Source organism: Malaclemys terrapin, chromosome 1, assembly GCF_027887155.1.
Source record: "Malaclemys terrapin pileata isolate rMalTer1 chromosome 1, rMalTer1.hap1, whole genome shotgun sequence".
In the NCBI taxonomy this organism is placed as follows: Eukaryota; Metazoa; Chordata; order Testudines; family Emydidae; genus Malaclemys; species Malaclemys terrapin.
In genome coordinates this window covers 152518852-152541460 of record NC_071505.1, presented here as the reverse complement: position 1 = coordinate 152541460, position 22609 = coordinate 152518852, and the positions used below count along the sequence as shown (strand labels likewise).

At 42.6% G+C, this 22609-nt stretch overlaps 1 protein-coding gene across 9 annotated transcripts in view; it reads right to left on the bottom strand.

Moving 5' to 3' along the window:
• Nucleotides 1-22609, bottom strand: part of ZBTB20 (zinc finger and BTB domain containing 20) — a 625639-nt gene that overhangs the window by 272106 nt on the left and 330924 nt on the right. Inside the window, exon 1 of one of the 9 annotated variants that reach the window (XM_054043722.1) lies at nt 1980-2047. The exons of the other annotated variants lie outside the window; for them this stretch is intronic. The gene's annotated coding sequence lies outside the window, so the exon portion shown is untranslated. Of the gene's footprint in view, nt 1-1979; nt 2048-22609 lie in introns of those variants that run through there. 9 annotated transcript variants of the gene reach the window in all.

Below are 22609 nucleotides of genomic sequence, written 5' to 3'. Positions count from 1 at the left end.
AAAGCAAGGTAAGAAATGCTACTAGTAGATCCTTGCCCCTAAGGGCTTATAATTTGGATATTTAGGATGAAATCCTGACCCCACTGAGGTCAATGAGAATTTTTCCATTGACTTAAACAGGGCCAGGACTTCATCCTTACAGTCTATTCATATTATAAATAATTTAATGTCTACAGTATCTCAGTACCAGAGAACTGGGATAAATACTGTGGAAAAGGACACCAGTGATAAGTTAAATTGCATATATGGGCCAAATACTGCTTCATTTATTCACTTAATTAGTTCCAGTGAAGTCAATGGGACTTACCTGCTTCAATAAAGCAAGCAGGATTTGGCCGTATAATAGGAGCTGGGAGGATGCTCAGCTAACAGACTGACACAAAGATTTGAGGGTTCTGTGAAAAACTAAATATGTAGCAAGAGGCTGATTTAGTATAACTTGAAACTTGTAATTTAGGTGGGCAGTAGATACACGCTTTCAAACATTATTTCATCACAGTCACCACCTTTGAAAATAATGCATTTTTTTCAGAAGCTCTTAGTTGCATTTCCAATATAAGTATGACTTGGCCAAAATGACTGCAAATATCTGCAATTCCTGCATCAAAAGAGGGTGATTTAAGGAGCTAGTCAGATACAGTACTAGAGATACCATGGTGAGATAGGTGTCTTTAGAAATACCCATAATAGAATGAAAGGTTTCAATGAGATTTTCCTTGCTTTAATCGGTTTGAGCTAGACCTTTAGCATTCTCTTATAAATAATAGAAGCTACACACTGCACTTTTATAACATCTTTCATCTGAGGATCTCATAACTTAATTAAGAGGGACACTGTCAAGTTAAAAATCATATATTTTTTATTAAGTAATTTCCTTACCTGTGTTACTAATAACACTTGGGGCTATTAAGCTGAAACTAATTTAATGTTCCACCATTATTATGTTTTGAGGTTGGTTTATTTTTACATGCTGCTTATCTTGGGAAATGAAAATTGGTTTCTCAGCTTTATTTTTGTTTCTAGTAAGTTTCAGTTGGAGATTCTCCTATGCTAGAACAATGTATTTCCTTTGGGGTTGTAAAAACGAAACAACCCTCCCCCCATTTCTATGTGCATTTACAAAAATTAAACCAAATGTTTCTATTAATATGAGATTTGTAAGACATTTAACAAAAATAAAGCCTAGATTGTGGTGCAAAGCAACCTAACAATGTGTTCCTGTTAGCCTCAACGCCCCCATGAAAAAGGTGAGACTTATTGGTCTTTTAAAGGTTAGTTATAAGCATACAGAAATTTGACTTGTCAGGAGAGAAGGCACATTTAAGAAATGCACTTGGCTCAGTCAAAGTCTGCTCAGAGCTCTAGAAATATCTAGTTAGCTCACAATAAGCATGCACGGAGGCTTATCACAATTATTAATTACCATTATATATATACTAATATTCTCTTTCTCAACAGTCACTCCCACTCTTGTCACATAATTAGTTAGATTGTAAGTTATGAGGGACAGGGACTGTGTTTTCCTTGGGTGTGCACAGAGCCTAGAACATTGTTGGCACTACCAGAATACAAGCAATTAAAATAGTAACAGCAGCCATTACAGTACCTATCCTTACAACCTCTACTTACCACGTGGGTAAACTGAGACACAGAGAAGTTAAATAATAAGTCACAGAGCATGTCAATGGTAGAACCAAGAATAGCATCCTAACTACTACTTCACTGACTACTGACTAGATTGCTCTGCATCTCCCTTCCATTTCAATGTATTTTATATCAAGAACAGGAAAGTATTCTTCCCCTAACACTCCAGGCAGCTAATATAGCAAAAAACAGTTTTTTTTTACTTCAAGAGCTCTCTTCGCTCAGCCATGAGGTTTCCTCTTTCTCTCCCATTCCCTAGGTTCAACAATCAGCAAAGCAGTGATTTACTTATGTGACTATAGAGCTCCTGCCTCACAAGCAAGGAGGAGTTTTACCTTTTGGTCTGCTTTTTACTGGTCCACTGCTCAGACGATCTCAGGGGATATAATGTCAGCTACTAAACTTTTTAAACAGGTGGCGGTTGAAATGGGAAGCAGGTCATGGAGTCAACAGCAGTGAGTCAGCTCAGCCTGCTGTTTAAAAAGAAAATTGTAATAAGACCGGAAATAATAAATAAAAACCATAAAATATACAGCCAAAAAGAGTCTCAGGAGCTAGTCAGGAGCAACACAAGTGCACTAATGGCAACTTTGAAGCATGATGATGCAGCCTGATATTGAAAATAGAATCCGACACAGTTGTGCAGATGAACCCTTTATATGAGAAATGTTAGTTTTCCACAGGCTTCAAATGAAATTCTGTCGGTACTCAACTGCAAACATTTTCTTGCTGCATGTCTAGTGTTTATCAGGGATGAAGAACCCCACAGTTTAGTAGCCCAAGACAACATGAAGTCAGGCCATGGACAACCTCCTCATAGAGTCAAAAGATGTGCAGGACATGAAGGAGCTGAATCAAGCAAACATGTTATTATTCTGTCTGAAAATGTGCTTTCTTTAATAAATATGTGGGCTATCAAAAGTAGTCTTTGGTTGGCTGACTGGATTTGTATGCTATTAACATATGTGATCATTTATTTGTTTGGTCATTTCTAGCTTACTATAAAATCACTAGAATAGATCTAAAAGTCTGGAAATCAGTCTTTTATTATTCCATATTACATTATCATAGGGGAATGTCAGTTTCCCACATCTATAAACTTTTTCACATTTTGTACCTGTTCAAGAACCAGAACATAAAATGTAAAATCCTACATCTACAGCCAACTCTGACACAAACTGACTTTGTGTCACTGGTCAAGTCTTTCAACCTTTTTGTACTCCAGTTTCTTCATTTGTAAAGCACCTGGAATACCTGTTCAGGCAGTGCTTGAGTAGTGCAAAGTCTTATTACTGTTAAGCATATTTATCTTGACTGATCTAGTCAAAGAACTCCTGATAGTTATGGATTAAATGATCTATTTAAAAAATCCTAAGAAATATATAGATTAATTTAATCTGGAATCCAGTGAGAATCATTTGGTGACCTAAAGCATCTGATTGCTTGGATCACAACATGTATAATTATTTATAATCCTCAAATGGATCCTTTCAATGATCAGTTGTATGTACTGTAACCAGAGAATATAACCTAAAGGATGACATAGTACTTTGCAAGTATATTGTAACATAATTTTTAAATGCCATTCTGAGGAAATCTGAGGATATTTTGCCTTCTTCATAGGCCACTACTGAAAGCAGAATACTGGATTTAGAGAAATATTAGTTCAATTTAGGATAGTCAATCCTACGGGCCATATTCTGCCTCTAGCTATTGCTGTCTACTGCCTGGCCACTTAAAGGGAATCCTGCATGAGTATCCACATGGCAGTTTAGAACCTATGTTCCTATATGCTTCTTGTGGACAGGAGCCATCCTTTTGTTCTATTTGTATAGTGCCTAACACAATGGGGTCATGGTCCATGACTAGGGCTTTTAGTCGCTACTATGATATAAATAATAAATAAGTAAATAACAATAACAACAACAATAATAATAATTAAAGAGGGTGTTATTTTTAAATTTAAAAAGCAACTCCTATGCCAACTCAAAAATACTACTGACACGAGCACAGAAAAAGGCACTAATCGCTGATATAACTTACAGGTAACACTCAAGCAGTAACATTTTTGCTCCAATTCCTGAGGAAAAAATCCATAGCTGCGTGCACCTGTTTACAAAAGTGTTTTACACAGATTCTGAAGTCTGATATCCTTATCTCAGGGATAGCCTTAACACACAGTGGAGATGCTCATTACATAGTATCCTATATTGCCACAAAGATTAGCCACAACACAGTTTTTACCCAATGTCCTCATTCCTTTTAACATGAAGGCCAGGATTTTCAAGATGACTATTATCCTGAAATAATCCTGTTAGGCCACTGCACGGTGACATTTATTATGTGTGTCCAGGTTAAACAGATGGAGCAAAATATAAGTAGATGATGTTACTTTGTAGAGTTGAAAGCTCATAATGCTTCAAGAAAATACCCAGTTCCACAGTACATACTAAGAAATACAGTAAACAAAATGGTACTCTATGGGTTGGCTACTGAGAGAATAAAGGAATGGTTTCTGTTCCACATCACTCTCTCCCTTGCCCATTCTTTCTCATGCTTGTTCATTCTCTAATTCACCCACACATTGGCTCACTTATTTTTTCCTGTATGCTCTCAATCACTCTTACATTCATTCATTCTCTCCTTCCATCACCCAGGCACCCATTCATTTGTTATAACACAGTCATTCTCTCTCTCTCACCCAACCACACTCACCTTCACCCAAACAAATACACAGAGTCCGGGCGGGCCTCACTCACTCTCATCCATCAGTCAACTTCCCCATGGGCTTGGAGGAGGGGGTAGTCACAGGAACTCACTGCAGGTACTAGTGAAAGCTGGGGTCCAGAATATCAGAAAGAGCTGCTCCTTCTGGGCAAAGGGGAGAAGACAGGGCCCTGTTCTTGTAGGAGTTGACTAGCAAAGGAGAGAGCACACTCCAAAGTGAAAGCCTCTCCTGTGTGGAAGAGAGAGCGAGCAAAAGGAGCACAGAAGAGGTTCTAGCTCCCCAGGAGGAGTCACTCCTGTGGCATCTGGGGATGAGGAAGTCCAGGGAGTGCGTCAGGCTCTTTGCACCAGAGAATCAGGCACTGGGAGCAGTACCTGTGGGACAGCCAGAGAGCATGTTACTATACATCAGGTCAGCACAGCTGTGTCCTAGGGAAGGAGAAACAAGTATTCTGGCTATGTAGAGCAACACAGATCAGACCTTTTACTGACTGGGGAGCACACTACCTCCCTGGTAAGTGTCACTCTCCTGCCCAGGACTGGAACAAATACTTATGATGTCCAATTCTGGCAAGAACCCTGATCTGGATTCTGTTCCTGGCTCTGCCCTTAACTATCCACGTGACTTTGGGCAAGTCACTTCACCTCTCCATGCCCCAGTTTCGCATCTGTAAAGGGGGATTATACTAGTTTAGTACCTCCTGTGTGGAAGGCTTCATTCATTAAATGCTATAAAGTGCTTTGATATCCTCCAAAGCCTGGTGTTATGTAAGTGCAAATTATTATTCTAGTTCTCAGTATGTCCAAAGCTATTTCAGGTATTACCAAAAGGCTTCACTGTAACACATTAAATTGCCATCATACTGAAAAATAATTAACAACCTACATTTTTGGGGTTCATTATTTGAACTATTTGACTGATCAGTGAATTACCCAGAATCTTCAAGCTGTCAAGGGAGAAAGTAGAAAACATTACAAAGCAGTACCTAGAAAGGACTGTCTGAAAAAACAGACTAAGAAAGAGAATGGGTTCATTACAGCAAAACAGCAGGTAAAAGTCAAAGTAATCAGATGTACTGGACAAAAGATGTAGCTAGTGATACTGTATAAAGATGATCAAAAGGGACTGTAACTTGTAATCAATGGACTGATCCAAAACAACCAACAAAGTAAAAGGCTATTAAGAACGGTATATACCGTCCCCAAGAGAAGGCATAACACACTGTGGCTGTACTAATTTTTATTTCAAATACCACCATACAAAACAAGAACTGATGTATGTGAGAGAAACAGCCTGAAGTGGTCTGAGCCCAGGGCTGGGAGGCAGGGAGTTCCAGTCCTGTCACCAACGCTGCCCAACTGTGGCTTTAGACAAATCACTTTCTGTCTCTGTATCTCTGGGGATAACAACATTTATTAGTACCAGACCCAAATGATAACACTGCTTATGAACATCCCTAAATCTTGGAGAAATTTGGATCCAGATCCAAATTGTTGGCTGACCCCATGATGGACTGGACTGAAACTCTGTATCCAAATAAACCTCACGCTAGAGTGCAAAATTGTGTATAAACTTTGTGGACCACTTATTTTCCTATCAGGGAGCTTTAGTTAGTTAATATCTGTAAAGTGCTTTGAAGATGAAAAAAACTCTGTAAAAAGTCCCAATTATTATGCATGGAAGAAACGTCCAGCACACACATTTAAACTATAAAGGAAGTGAGCTGTGCTGGTTAAGGAATTTGGAGCCAGATCAACAGCTCTAGTGAAATCAGTTCAGCTACGCCAATTTACACAGGTGAAGGTCTGGCCCTCAAGGTGCAACTGGAAATATTTGAGGAGCACAAGCTGTATTCTTTGTGCACATCTATGGGAGTGGGGTGTCATTGAAAGAATCTCTCCTGGCCCTGCCACTAGCAATTCCTTACAATCCCAAAGCTGCAGAACCTTGTCCTCTTTTCCACATTTTGTTCCTGACTGCCAGCACTCAGGGACAAACCCACGTCCAATACAGGAGGCTTCCAGACACTGAGGAATTTCTTGCCCTGGCATCACATGCCCAGCTGTACTCATCAAAGAGGAAAAACTGACAGCATTGTCTGAAAGACACAGCTTGGGATAATTGCTCATTGTAGCTCCCCTGTCAATGAATATTATCATATTCTTTTCGCAGATAAGGTTACTGCACCTTTTCATATTCCTTCATGCTCAGCCACATAGTAGATTTCTCTTTCTTTACTGAAGTGGTTCAAATGTAGCATAATGTGAGGGCCTGGTTTTAAAATCCTGAGGATCTCCATATACACAGCTGTGTTCATTGCTGTTTTATACAGTCTAGTTGTGACAAGGTGGGGCAACGGAAACAACACACACACATATGTATTTACATGCACAAGTACATAAATGGCTTGGAATGGATATTTATCATTACTGTTACAATTATCATCATTTTATAAATCTAATAAGATCATCAATCTTATAATACAAATTGTCTAAGTATTATACATACTATATTCTATATTTTAAATGCTTTAATGGACAAAACCAACATATAATCCAACACGTAGCCTAACAACTGAGCCAACAGGCCTTTGGCCATGAAAATTACATATGGAAAGTTACAAAGAAAAGTTGTGTAGTAACTTGGGGTCCGCAGAAACAATAATTCATGGATATTCAACAGACCCCAAGAGGAAGGAAGAGGTATTTCCTAGCACGGGTCCAAGTTTCTATCTTGTACTCATTCACTTGACTCATCATATTGAGTCCCTATGCCTATTTTAGCTAATAATATGGGCCCCATAACTGTACTATCTGAGCAGCTCACAGTCTTTAATGTATTTACCCTCACAACGATCCTGTGAGGTAGGGAAGTGCTATCATCCCCATTTTGCAGATGGGGAACTGAATCCAGAACTCAAGTCTCAGGCTAGTGCCCTAACTACTGGCCCTTCCTTCCTTTCTCTCAGGTATGCTATCCCAATTCTTTCAAAGCTTTGTGGTTGAAATCCAGGTCCTGTTGAGGTCAATTACAAAACTCCCACTGACTTCAGTAGGGCCTGGATTTCACCCCTGATGATTATCTCTAACATTGTTTGTTGTTTCCATTTTACATTTCCCTCCAGAGACAATAGAATTGAAAGTGGTATGTGGGGTTTGTTTTTTGGAAATTATCATTTTCTTTACAAGGCTAGCTGAGCTACACAACACTGGCCAGCAGGAAAGAATGCAAAGAAAAAGAATCTGATGCTGTTACCTACCACAGTATTGCGCTGAAAATAGTTAAATCTAAAGACAAAACTGAAAGCATTTTGTTTCCATTTCTTACTGCTATGGGGTACGTCGTTATTGTTATTCTGATGTGAGGAAACATTTTGCACTGCCTGTTGGACTTTCATGGTGGTCTCTCTCTGAACCATACTCCACCCTCAGAAGTGTACATGCTGCTCTCAATATCTGTGGGATCAGCCTGTGTTGATCTCTTGCCTTTATATTTTTAATGGAAACTTATATTAATAAAAATAAATTAACCTATGAATTTTAATGTCAACTCAGGGTTGGCTCCACACCAGTCCTGGTTTTGTCCTGCTTACTTTGAAACAGAGATGGGTTAAAAGCAGACCCAGACCCAATTAACCAGTCTGACAGAGTGTGACTGTGATGTGAGATAAGTGCCTCTAACAGTGTTGAAAATCTAAATAAATAATGGAATGCTTAGGTGCTACCAGCAATAAAGTTGGTAATTCAGTAGGTGTCACTCTTCTTCTGAGTCACTAAAGAACCAATGCTCATAGTCCACTGCTCTAATCACTAGTCCAAACAGGCTTCTCCACCTCACTGTTTAGACATAGGTGGTTGCATATAGTTCCATAGATATAGATTAGATGTACATACATAGATATAGACATATTGGTCTAAATTTTCAAAAGTAACTAGCTATTTTAGGTGACCAAGATACACCTTAAAGGGACCTCACTGTGTCTTTAGTTGGGCACCCAAAAACGGAGACAAAAAAATCACTAGCCACCTTTGGAAATATAAACTAATACATATACAAAGAACTCACATATACATTACATATATCTACATGTAACAGTTGCCTTTTTCCTATCCATTTTGTATATTGTGAATTGAAACCATTAAAAATGAGACAAATAAAAATACATGCACACATACAGAAAATGACGAGGCCCTTGCTAGAATGAAAAGAAAATTAAGAGTTGTATAAACAACAATTCAGGATGTGACGGGGCAGCTGGAGAACCACGCTGGGGGACAGAACTTCTAAGTGAATCCATACACAGTAAACTGTCTCCCCTGACAATCTGTTGTTCTTCAAAGAGAATAATGATTCTAGAGATGAGTTTGCATTTGTCTTTGGATATCACAGTAAATGCTAAGAAAGCAACTGAGAATTATTATTTCCTCTGCGCAGGGAGGATTTAGCTAGAATCTTTACATTCTTGGGATCTGGGCCCAGCAATCTCAGATGCTAATATGGACCAGTAGCAAATCAATGAGACACCCTGTATCTATCCTGGGATTCAGAGGGATTCAGGGGTCTGTGGAAGGAAGATCAAGGAATCCAGGGCTGCAAGGGCCAGTTATACCCTTGAGACACAGGGACATTAGGAGTGGAGAAAGTAAGTGGAAGGCTTGAAAAGTGGTGGCTGGAGGCATTTTGCTTGCCAAGACAAAGAGTACATATAGTGCCTCCATGGGTGCAGTGCAGACTGTACTCAATGGAGGTCCTTGCTACATCTTTGAAAAAGTTCTGAGCTGGATTGTAGCTGGCATGGACCATATCCAAGTGTACACCCCATCCAGATATTCTCTACCCTGGAGGACTCATCATGGCAGGCAGCATTAGTTGCCCCCATGTGCTCAAGAGCACCAACTGCCATATTATGGGCAAAACACACCCTCTCTCTCCCCATAAAAGCATTCATGCGGGGGTGAACATAATCTGGGCCTCAATCTAAAATCCAAGCCAACCTCTGAGAAAGTAGATGCTTTTCCAACAAGCCTGACCACTGTAGAAAATCAGCCTCGTTTTCATCAACAAAAGGAGAAATCGCTTGTACAAGTATTTGGATTTGGTGATGTCTTTCACAGTTTGGGCTGCAGTTTGTCCTCTTGCTCCCTGTTGGTTTGCAGTCATTGCTTAGTCTCTGGTGTTCGGGGTTGCAAGAGATGCCAAGAGAATAATTTCATTTTATCATCTGTCTGGCGTTGCTGTTTGATATTTGTTTATGATGGTAAGATAATGTGTTACAGACAGAATTGGAGTATGTGCTTGTACTTGCCACAGCCCAGAACAGATTACTTCAGATGTGCAGGAGGAAGCACGCACTTTCCCTTCCAGTGGCCATTGATACTGTTTGAAAGAAGACAGGTGGGACTGACACTGAGGACGGAAGAATCCCATGCACTGCTACAGACTAGGGACCGAGTGGCTAGGTAGCAGTTCTGCAGAAAAGGACTTAGGGGTTACAATGGACGAGAAGCTGGATATGATTCAACAGTGTGCTCTTGTTGCCAAGAAGGCTAACGGCATTTTGGGCTGTATAAGTAGGGGCATTGCCAGCAGATCGAGGGACGTGACCATTCCCCTCTATTCGGCATTGGTGAGGCCTCATCTGGAATACTGTGTCCAGTTTTGGGCCCCACACTACAAGAAGGATGTGGAAAAATTGGAAAGAGTCCAGCAGAGGGCAACAAAAATGATTAGGGGGCTGGAGCACATGACTTATGAGGAGAGGCTGAAGGAACTGGGATTGTTTAATCTGCAGAAGAGAAGAATGAGTGGGGATTTGATAGCCGCTTTCAACTACCTGAAGGGGGGTTCCAAAGAGGATGGATCTAGACTGTTCTCAGTGGTACCAGATGACAGAACAAGGAGTAATGGTCTCAAGTTGCAGTGGGGGAGGTTTAGGTTGGATATTAGGAAAAACTTTTTCACTAGGAGGGTGGTGAAGCACTGGAATGGGTTACCTAGGGAGGTGGTGGAATCTCCTTCCTTAGAGGTTTTTAAGGTCAGGCTTGACAAAGCCCTGGCTGGGATGATTTAGTTGGGGATTGGTCCTGCTTTGAGCAGGGGGTTGGACTAGATGACCTCCTGAGGTCCCTTCCAACCCTAATATTCTATGATTCTATGACACATAAAGGTGTTAAAATGAGTACACAGCAGCTGGCATGGCAAAGATCACACCCAATCTCACACACAACAGGATAGGCAGGGCCCATCCCACCTCCCTTGAGGAGCCTCGACTGCTGCTTTGGAACACTAGATTCACATTTCTATTCCACCCTTTGTTTGTGTTTTTTTACTTGCTTAGCTCTATGGCATGATTGAATGTCTCTGGGTAGCCAAACAAGGTCTGAAAGAGACCTGGGATTATGTGGTGAAAGCATCACAATATTAAAAAGAAAGTGCCCAGAAAAAACACACACAGGAAGATGCGATGTAGAATCTCCTGAGCTCATGATCCTGCTGTACAACACGGAGCAGAAACTGTCTCAGTTGTGTGGGGGTGGGGTGGGGGGGGCCATGATTAAAAACCCTAACGTTCAGAACAGGTCCCTCTTAGTGTCTTGCTCCCAAGAGCGAGATGGCACAGAAATTCAGTCTTGGCAGGACACTGATTTCTGATGTTGTCAAATTAAAAACTTCTAATGGCATTTTGAATGGAAAAATCTCAGAGTGTTTTCTTTATTGAAACACCCAGTTCCAAGTCTTGAATTATTAGGTTAAGCTCCGTCAGCAGCGAGACCAATATAAATGCTTTTCATACCATCTGTCTTGACAATAAATAAATAAATAAAGGAAAAGGAAGAAGAGAAAATGGTTGGGTCCCAAACTCTCCAATTTCAACCTGTTTCCCCTTGGTACAAAGCTGAGAATTCAGGCCCTAAGAACATAAAATCATACATTTGATTAATTTTTTCTTTTGTATCTTTTCTCAAATCCTTACAGAACATTCACATCATCCAGTGTTCCAGCATCTGAATTTTTTATATTTTAAAATGGGGGAAAGCAGCTTAAAATAAGTGAATCAGCAGCCAAATGATTTTCTCTCTCTCATGCACTGAGAAGTGCTTGTAACAGTATATGCACTTTATATTTGCTGCTTATGAGGCTTAACGTAATTATCCAGGGCTCCCATTTTCTACTGAAAAACAAATGAGGGTGGTGCACAGGAGTTTGGGGTACTAAGGAGGCAGCACACCCAGTCTGTTGTGGAAGAGGGAGGACAGTGCATCCTGGAGGTCATCACTAACCCTGTGGGCCAATTAAGGAGTGGCTCTGAGAGAACCCAAAGGCATTCCTTTCTGATGGTGGGGTCAGGGAAGGTTGGTGGGAAAAAATAAAGGGGACTCCTCGAGAAGGACATGGAGAAGCTTTCCTCACCACCATAACAGAAAGGAAGGTAAACAAAAGCACCTAGAGTTATACCAGTAAAGAAGAGAGATGGGCCTTAACCAAAAATATTTGGCAACCAAATACTCCTTAAGTTTGTGGTGTTTTAAATGAGGATCTGGATCAAGATTTTATGGCTTGAGCTATCCTCGATAATGAATGCCCCAAAGCCCTGTGCTCTGTGTGCTGTCTTCCCATTCTAAACACCCTTGGGAGCCTTGAGATTTCTGACTATGTTCTTCCTCTTTCCTGGCTGTGACTGAGAGAATCTTCCATCTCAGATCACAGACTTGGAATCTAAGAGGTCCTGGAGGGTTTGCAGATTCATAATATTTTACTGTAACTTTAAAAAAAAACTAGTTTTGAACTTTTTTTGCACCCATGATGGTTTGTAATATAATCTTAGACGCTGAAAATAGCATTTCTTCCTGAACAAATTTGTCCTTTTCTCTATGGTAGACACCTTTTCCTCCCCTATGCCCAGGGAGCTGAAATTAACATGCCTCTCTCTGTTCATAAATCAGTCACCTTTGTCTGCTTCCCCACGACTTCCCTGCTCCCCCCTGCAACAGTGATGAAGGGAGAAAGAGTTAAACAACATAAATGTTGTTTGATCCCTGCCTTCTGGCCAATCCCCCCTTCTATGCACATCACCCTCCCCACCCACTGGCTACGTTGAACTCCCGCTGGATGGATCCGCATGTCTACCCTCCAAACTTAAAGTGACACGGGAGTGATTTTCCTTAAGAAAAAATGCAGTATAAAAAGTGTGGGTGGGAAATATGCAGCGTAATGGAACTGAAATCCCATAAGGGAAATCAACACAGGCAGCCGCTGATACACTATTTACTTGGATAAACCATTCATTTTTCTCCTGGGCATGATGACATGAGGTATCACCTACCCAGGATGGCAAGTGCAAATATAAATAAATAATAAATAAATAAATCTATCTGAGGAAGATTTCTAGCTGTACTGTTTTTTTGTACAGGACTAAGTTTCAGTTAAACTTAATCCTAGCTGTCTTCTGTCTCTCCAACAGCAGAAACATCTGGTCGGTTTTAGATTCCCCTTGGATTCCCAACTTCAAAGGGAGTTATAAAGAATAACAAATACATGTACTGGCACTGAAAAAAAATTAGAGCAGCAGGAGAGAATGGTAAAATTGTCCTTATTTGACTGCTAGTGACAGGCGCCACAGGCAGAATTGTGAGAAAAAATCTTAGAGGCTAAGGCAAATCAGCAGTTCTTTGGTGACTGGTTCTCTTTAGTAATGGCACACAAAATCCATGGGATCTCCATGCCAGGGGGAGGCACACATTTTCAAAGGAAGATGCATGCAGAGGCAGGTACAGAGCACAGGCTTCACATAAGACATGGTCTAAATACTAGACTAGGAGCCAGGAACTCCTGCATTCTATTTTCAGCTCTTCAACTATTCTGTGTGCATCACTGGGCTGCATTTTGGCTCTCAAAGGTAGTGGGGCACTGGGGAGAGTGACTGTGCTCTCTTCCCCACTCCATTCATGCAGGAACAACCATAATTTGTTCCTTACCCTAATCTGTAACCTTTCTTCCACTACCTCCATTCATAATGAATCCACATTTCAAAGATGTTCATGAAATAAAGTCCAGTGATTACTGAATTTAGAGAGACTGATCAACTTGGGATACTTCTGGTGCAGATTAAAAAAAAAGGCTACACACACCACCAAATCATTTGTTGCCAATTATTTGCCCAGCTCTACCTATAGTTGCCACCATGACATTTTGTTATGACATTATTTCACCTTGTTATGTCACAAAGTCAACAACCTCATATTGTTTCAGTGGCAAAGGTATTTCGGGATTTTTTTTATATCTATGACAGCGTGGCCAGGATTCCCCTAAGAAAAATGATGATCTTACATTTATAGAAAACCTTTCAACCTAAAGAATCCTATATACATTTACAAACTAAGGGCCCGGTCCGGCAAGTGACTCTGCATTGGAGGCTGCCTGTTTCCCTGCAGATCCCCCATTGAATTTAATGGGACTCTGGACAAGAGCAGGGACCTGCCTGCTTGTGCACAAATGGCAGGATCAGGGCCTTACACTAACATACAAAACTACTGAATACAAGAGATCACAGCAGCTATCTCTGAAATGCAGTCACCTATGGGGTGGAAGGCAGCAGCTTTTTAACCTCAACACTACAAAACAGCAACACTACAACATGAAGTAAAGAAGGATCCCAGATCAACCTGAAACTACCGGGGAATCAGAAATGAGCCAAATCTATCACTGGTGTAGCCCCAACAGGAGATACAACAAGATAAGCGTGGCCTGTTATAATTACCTGAATTTTGTCCAGCGCACTGTTTCTAAGACCCACACTCTTTTGAAAAGTGGAGTGGGAAATTTAATGACAATGGTCACAAATGGTCGGGCTCTTGCTTTTACGTCTCCTGTGAAAGATGATGCCTTCAGCAGCACTGTGACCCCTAGAACACTGATCCAACATTGACTCAGAGGGAAGAGTGCTGCCTAATGATTGACTTCTGACTTTCTCTGTTGTTAGCCACCAACTAAGAGCTGAATGTAGGTTACCTTTGGCACAACACTTAACAACTTCAACTGCCCAGCAATGTGGCCTACCTGGTAGCTTGAGGAGAGTAAGAAAGGATGCAAAATAAGATGGAGGAATCCTCAGTGCTCCAGAAAGGGTATGGAGAACTCCAGACCAGGGAGGAATTTCCCAAAGCAACACATGATATGTGATAACATCAGAAGGGCCATATCTTTATTAACAGCCAGAGCAGCACAGACTAAGGAGACTATGGGTTGAGACAGTGGGCAGCATAAGCTGTGTAAGTCAGTCTGGGAGCTAGAGAGCCAGAGGGTACCAAAGGGTCTGTCTGTCTCCAGCAGCCTGAATGCACAATCCCCATTACAGACTTGATCCAAAGCCCACTGAAGTCAAGGGGTGGTATTGCTCTATATGCATTGCAGCCTACCTGTCTCTTTTCTACTACAAGACACACAGCATATGGCAAAAGACATTTAATTAAAAATCATATGAAGTCACATTACATGAATATATCCACTGGAACACTCACCCCTCCAGACTGCAGAGATGGCCTTTGCTTTCTGCAGAAAGATTGATAATAGAACCTGGAGTTGAGGCCCAGAGAGATGTGATAGCATTCATCTATTACAAATATAACAGGTGAAAAGAAAGAAACAGAGAGAAAGAGATTTCTCACTGTTTATACCAGACAGCCAGGCAAGATCTACAGATGCTTTCTGTTTGCTTGGGATATTTTATTGCTTATATTATTACCATTTTCATGTGCTCTGCTCTACCAGCATGCAGAAACATTTTTGACTGTGTCCACACTGTAAACTATTATTTTATTTATTTATTTTTACAGCTTTGAAGTGGGGGAGCTTTTATTTTATTTTTTTTAAGGTCTAAACACATCACTATTCCAGTATTCACTTTCAAGGCCGATGGAAAATCTATTCTTCAGATTAAATCAACCTTCTTAACAATAAATTCACTTTATACTGATACAGCATGTTACATGCTTAGTCACATACCAAATTTCTTATGAAAACAGGAGACACCTGTTGGACAGAGCATCTATTCTGACTATATTGTCACAAGCCTGTAACTCTAAAGCACTGAAACTGCACAGCATCATTTCTACAGCATCTTTTTGATTAACAAAGGCTTTTTTTTTTTTCTATTTAACTAAGTAAGAAGCAAGGTCTGAAAAACAGAACCATAAAGCAGGTAGTTTAATGAAGGCAAAACCCTCTCCTTTTGGATTTGCATTTTTATGAGAGATGGGCCCAAATTACAAACTAAGTCTGCAAACATAAATTTCCCCTAAATTGGGGGGAGGAGATGCTAAGATCTGGAGTTTTGGATCATTCCCCTCTGTAATTTATGTAGACCTAGATTCTGACACTTTTATTCTTATTAAGAAGAACCTTATTGTACCAGCTTAATGTAGGAACACTGAATGTGACTAACCAAATTGGAATTGTGCATGACATCACGGTTAATGCTCCAGTTCTTGCAAAAAGTGTCCTCAGAACTTAGAATGAGAGGTAGTTATGAATCTCATGTCTTATCTGAAATGGCACCTGTAGTGTAGCACTCCCCAGCAATCTGCTCTGGCGCCGAGTTAGTATTACTCAGGAAGGAAAGCATCCCTAATAGTCACAGATACCACTCCTTAATTCACCTGGGCTTTCCATGGAGGTCTCCCATTCAATTACTGGTCCAGTCCCAATCCTGGTTAACCTGGGTTTTGACAAGATTACTGCCTGATGTGGTATAACTGTAGCCGTACCGTTGTCTCAGGACTCACAGAGTTGTCAGATGGGCTTTACTACTCAGACACATCAGGCTTGTACAAGCAAAGAGAAAATAAGATATGTAGTATACTGAGGAGAAAAGATGTGAGGTTCTGGGTGCTGGATACAGTCAGGAGAAGCTGACTACAACAAGCATGGACTCCTCCATTAAGGGTAGGGTTACCATATTTTGTGCCTCCAAATGGAGGACACTCCCTGGGGGCCCGGCCCCGCCCCCAGCCCCGCCCACGCCCCGCCCCAACTCCGCCCCTCCCAAAGTCTCCGCCCCCTCCCCTGCTTCCCGCGAACATTTAATTCGCGGGAAGCCTGAAGCAGGTAAGGGGGGGTGTGGGGGGGAGGAGGCGCGGCCCAGGCTGGCCCCCCGGCGGCTCCAGCCTGGGTCGGCTCGGGCCCTGGGGTGCTGGCCCCGGCCAACCACCCCCGGCGGCCCGGCGCACCCCCTGGCTCCCGGCCCCCAACCCCGGCCCGGCTCCCAGCCCCGCGGGCCCGACCCCGGCCCGGCTCCCCGGCCCGGCTCCCCGACCCCGCGGGCCCGGCCCGGCTCCCGGCTCCCCGACCCCGGCCCGGCTCCCGGCTCCCCGGCCCGGCTCCCCGACCCCGGCCCGGCTCCCGGCTCCCCGACCCTGGCTCGGCTCCCGGCTCCCCGACCCGGCTCCCGGCCCCGCGGGCCCGGACCGGCACCGCGCCCCCGGCTCCCAGCCCCGCGGGCCCTGCGACCCTGGCCCGGCCTGGCCTCCGGCCCGGCACCGCGCACCCGGCCCGGCTCCCGGCCCGGCACCATGCCCCCGGCCCCGCCCCGGCCCCAGACAAAGAGGCCCCGGCTGAGCCTCCCGATTTTCCCGGACATGCCCGGCTTTTGGGGATTTCCCCCCGGACGGGGATTTGAGCCCCCAAAAGCCGGACATGTCCGGGAAAATCCGGACGTATGGTAACCCTAATTAAGGGTCTCTTTTACCAACAGCTCAGACTATGACAAACTCAAGTGTATGCACAACACTCTATTTGGCTTGCTTACACTCACTTTCATAATACAGGTATGGTACACCTTTAACACTGAAGATATTTGGATTCAGCTCTGGGTACAAACTTTGCAGATTTTGCCCAGGCCTAACCCACTGCACAAGTAAGGAGGCCAGAGCAGCTGAAATGCTCAAACAAATTTGCCCAGTTCACTGGCTAGATGACTATAAGAACAGAGACTCAGATCATTTGGTGGAGGGGAACTAAGTGTAGTTATTCCAAGACAAATTCTGAGTAAGTGTAATGGAGATGGTGAGTCCTGTTAAAAGAAGATCTTAAATTACCCCAAGAAGACACGTCCATCATTTTATATACATACATAGAAAGTGAGGTCAACAGTATCATTCCTTTGAAAGATATGAATACATTTGGGGTTCATGAATGTGAATAACAACAACTCAATATGCAGTACACTCATACACAGTCTAAGGGTTCTCCACACCCTACCTAAGCTTTATCAGTGTGTCTCTGAAGAAGTGAGGTTTTTACCCACGAAAGCTTATGCCCAAATAAATCTGTTAGTCTTTAAGGTGCCACCAGACTCCTTGCTGTTTTTGTAGATACAGACTAACACGGCTACCCTCTCAATTCTGACTGGCTGCAATATATCCTGCTATCATACTCCTGGATCCCCAGATACCTCTGACCGTGTTCTTCAATCCTACTTTGCAGCAACCTTAATATTCCAATTCTGGGCCCCCAAACAGCTCTTCCAAAGTCCCATCCAGAAGTGTGCAGGAAACAGAATTTCCATTTCTCCGGAACCTTCGCTGTTTCTAAAGTGGTTTTTGTTCCAAATCAGAATGAAATATCAAATTTCAAAATTTCCCACAAAATAAATATTTAAAAAAATTGTTGTGGGTCAATCAAAATAAAAAAAATCAAAAAATTTCATTCTAAAAATGTTAAAATACTTCTTTTCAGTTTTTTTTCCAGAGTGAAATGTAATCATAATCAACATGTTCCTACAGTGTTGCGATTTTGACAAAACTGCATTTTCTAGCTGAAAAACATTTTGTATGGATTTTTTCAACCAATTCTCATCCTGATCTTCAGTATCTCTTGTTAGCCTACCCTGATTCCTCACATACAATAGCTCTATCGTTCTGCTAATGCACCAGTGACAATTGGTGGAGTGCTCTGTAATAATTATCAACAGTGCAACTGGATCTCTGACTAGTGTGGTATGTCTAGACCAATGGCTCTCAACCTTTCCAGATGACTGTACCCCTTTTAGGAATCTGATTTGTCTTGTGTACCCCCAAGTTTGACCTCAGTTCAAAACTACTTGTTTACAAAGTCAGACATAAAAATACAAAGTGGCACAGCACACTATTATTGAAAAATTGCTCACTTTCTCATTTTTACCACATAATTATAAAATAAATCAATTGGAATATAAATATTGTACTTACATTTCTATGTACAGTATGTAGAGCAGTATAAACAAGTCATTGTCTGTATGAAATTTTAGTTTGTACTGACTTCGCTAGAGCTTTTTGTGTAGTTTGTTGCAAAACTAGGCAAATATCTAGATGAGTTGATGTACCCCCTGGAAGACCACTGCGTACCCCCAGGGGTACACATATACCTGGTTGAGAACCCCTCTAGACCATATAGGGGGTTGATAGTAAAGCCTACCCACCTAGGGAAAGAGAGAGGAGGCCCTCACCTCACATCTTACATAAGTTAAGAGGCATTGCCAGAGCAAGTACTCTTAGTGGCTCTAACCATTTTGAGGAGCACCCAAAACAAGTCTGAACAGAAGAGAGAACCAGTCTGGTTCTGGGAACCACACAGGAGGATGTGGGCTGGTCAGGAGAATGTATATCTCTGTTTGTTCCCGCAACTTAAGAAGAAAGACTGTCTAACTTAGCTGGTAGTGAAGCACAAGATTAAATATGTGTATAGACTGGTGTTTTAAAATTCCTTTTTCGCCAATACTCTGTTCCAACTAAGTAAAAATACTTTGTTTTAAGATGGCTGTTGGTCACTGATCACAGGTTTCCAAAAGGATAAAATTAGTAGAGTCATAGATTCCAAGGCCAGAAAGGACCACTATCATCATCTAGTCTTCTCTTCCCCAGCCAATTGGGGATGAAGTAGAAGAAGGGGACCAGTGTAAAGGCTGCCTCCTCCCCCATAGCAGGTCAGACACCAGGAGAGATCAGCAGTGAAAGGCGGCCTGCTGAGGACCCCCAGGGGAGCAACCAGAATCTTCCTAAGAAGGAGGCCCAGAGCTCTCATTACACCCAGCCTCAAGCTCTCTTCCCTGCATTCTCCCCCTGCACCCAGCCCTACATACACTCACCTCTTACTGCCCCATGCCTAGCCCTGCATGCTTCCCCCCACGCTGACCTGCATCCAGCCCGGCAGTGTCCCCACTCAACTCCCAGCTCTGAGCTCTACCCAGAGAGGCCATCCCCACAGGGGCCAGGCAGTTCTGGGAGACCCAGTCCCATCCGCCTTTTGCATCTCCGCTTCCCCAGAAAGCACCTAAATCCCAGTTCCAATCCTCCCATATCCAGGAAATTCCCAATGCCACCTGCTCTGCTATTCCTCAGGGGTTAGGGGTGCCCAGTGCCCATGGGCATCTGAAAGACTGGAAGTATGTGGGGGGGGGGGGGAAGAGGGGTGTGTGTGACCAGGCACACAGGCTCAGAGTGCCACTCAAATTTGGTCCAGCCACCCCTCTGTCATGATGGAGGGGCAGCTGGGCCAAATTTCCACCCCCAGCCAGGGCCAAGAGCAATCAAGCTGTGGAGACACCTGTTTAAGGAGAGAATGAGGGACTAATTGATACAGCCCAGTTCCAAAGATATCTGGGGTCCCCTGCTTAAGGAAGGACTGAAAAGGAGTAATCCAGAGAAGGACCTGGGATGGGTTTCAGAAAAAGAGGCTGTTTCCTGATGGGGAGCCAGAGACTGCCAGCTGGATTGAGCCCAGGATAAGGAATGCCCCTCCGTGTATCTAAGGTCCTATTTATGCTTATGTCTGTTGTTAATAAATGAGACCCTTGGAAGGGGGAGCTCTTTGATAAAAAGATCTGTTTGGGACTTGTTTATAACCTGGGTGAAGGGAAACTGAGGCAGGGCTCATCTGCAGTACCATGCTTGATTGAAAGGGGGCATGCCAGGGTGACTTCCACCCCACCATATCCACCCACAGACAAGTAAGAGCTAGAGACCTAACAACTGAGGGGGTGCATTCAGAGAGACCAAAAAGCAGGCTGAAATGCAGCTAGCCTGTAACTATGACAGCATCACAGTCCCCATCATCAGCTCCTCCGTTAGTCCAGTCTTCAGACTCTCATGAGAAGTGGTTGCTTCCTGTGTCACTCTGTGAAGAGCTTTTTATAACGTGGGTAAAATCTCATTAGACACCAAATTAATTTTACTTCTGACCAAAGTGAGTTTATGAATCCAACCCCCTTGGACTGAACATGTAAGGTATTAAACAACGGTGCCGATTAGTTCTCTGTGAGAACACTATTTCTAACTTGTACTTGGACCTACTGATCTGTAGGATGCCACCCTCTGTGTAACAGAGATTTGAACTTCTAGTGAAGAACTGTAGTGAAAAGAAATATCATCACTGTGTTTATGTAAAAGTCTTAGAGCTGCGCAGGGGAAGGTTTGGGGTATGTGTGTGACAGACGGATGGTGGAGTTTGACAAAAAAAATGTATGGTGTATTTTTACAAACAAATTATCACCACATGAAAGAAACTCACAGACTTATTCAAAAGGTTCAGCTACAATTTACTTCCAGAATTAAATGTCTGATAACTGGTGGTTTCAATCCAGGTCCTAGTGGACTAGCATGTCCATTTAAGAAAAACTACCACCACAATGGGCATTAATTGACTCCTTTTCCAGCAGAGACGCTAAGGATTGACTGATTCATGGAAACTGAACACTCCTCTCACATCTATGGCTTGTCTTCACTGCAGTGTTAGCTTTAGGTATAACTCAAATATACCCCTCACCCAGCTCCCATGCACTCACAAAAATCTCGAGCTCAAGTTAAGAGGTGCTTTATACTCAAGCTACCTGGTCGGTCAGGGTGTGTGGGTAGAAGTTGGAGCATGCAGTGGTGATCCAGCTACTCTGTGATGCTAATAGAAACACTGTTTCTCTTGAGGGTTATGTTGCAGAGCAACCACTCTCACTTGAGTGAAGCTAACGTGCAAGGAGCTAACTTGAGAGTAGATGACTCAAGTTAATACTGCAGTGAAGACAAGCCTGAGATGTCTCCTTGGTTGCTCTATAAGGGTCCCTGCTATAGCTGTACATACGCAGTCTCCAGGGCTACAACAGCAGCATCTTTAACCAGTAGTAAATGTACCCACAGGCAAATCCTGCCTCCTCCTCCTTGAGCATGAATGGCCCTTTCCACATGACTAATGTGACCTACTCCATGAAACATGAAGAGGCAGAATTTGGAGAGGCCATGCAGACACACACACATCTTACATACCACAGATCTCAACTCCATGGAAGTACTCTGCTCACTGCGGTTCAAAGAGGGACTTGGCAGAAGGGCAAGTATATCTTTGGCTACAATGATCCATCACCCATTTCCCCCTAAGTCAGACTAAAGAGGCATAGACAGACACCTCAGAAGCTTATTCAGCAATGAATGCTAAATGGTGGACTCCTCTCCACCTCAGTCTCTGAAAAGCTGCCCAGGCCAGCTGCTGGGTTGTCCTTTGTAGCCAGGGTTTGAGCTAAAGCATGGCTACAAAACATGGTAAGCGTCAACACAGTCCAAATACAGATTCACCCCTCTAGCGTTACCCGAAGACTGTAGCTTTGGCCATCATGTAATTATAAGTGGATGCGTCATTATAAAACTGCATGTGCAGCAGGGTTTTAATGACTTGTTTCTCTAGCTGCTCATGGGTTTTTCTTGCTTGGCTGTAACCAGTCGTAAATAAGTTGTTATCCCTCTGTGCAACTCTCAGGAACTAAAAGAAACCAGCGTTGTTATGCAAGTTTTTTTTAAAAAATGTTGTTTTATGGTTAATTATCCATGGTCTATTTACAAAATAAATCAACCCATTGTGCACCACCAGGATTTGTAGCCTCATCTGAACTTTACTTTTCATTAATCACTTTATAAATAAAAGCTAACTAGATTTTTTTTTGTTTTGTTTACTACTTGTTTTCTGGGTATAAATTGTAGCAATGGTGAGAGAACAAACTATGGATTATTCACCCTCAGTTTCATGTCTGCCAAGATACTGGGCTTGTCTTTTCTCCATGAGCTTAAATAAATGCACAATTCAAAAATTCCAGCCTCCTGAGCAGATGCAATCAAAAGAGGATGAAATGTTTTGAAAACGAAAACTTTGTTTTATGCTAAGAAGGGGGGGAGAGATGATAAAACAAAAGAAAAAGCTTCCCTTTGAAAAAAGAAAATCACAATT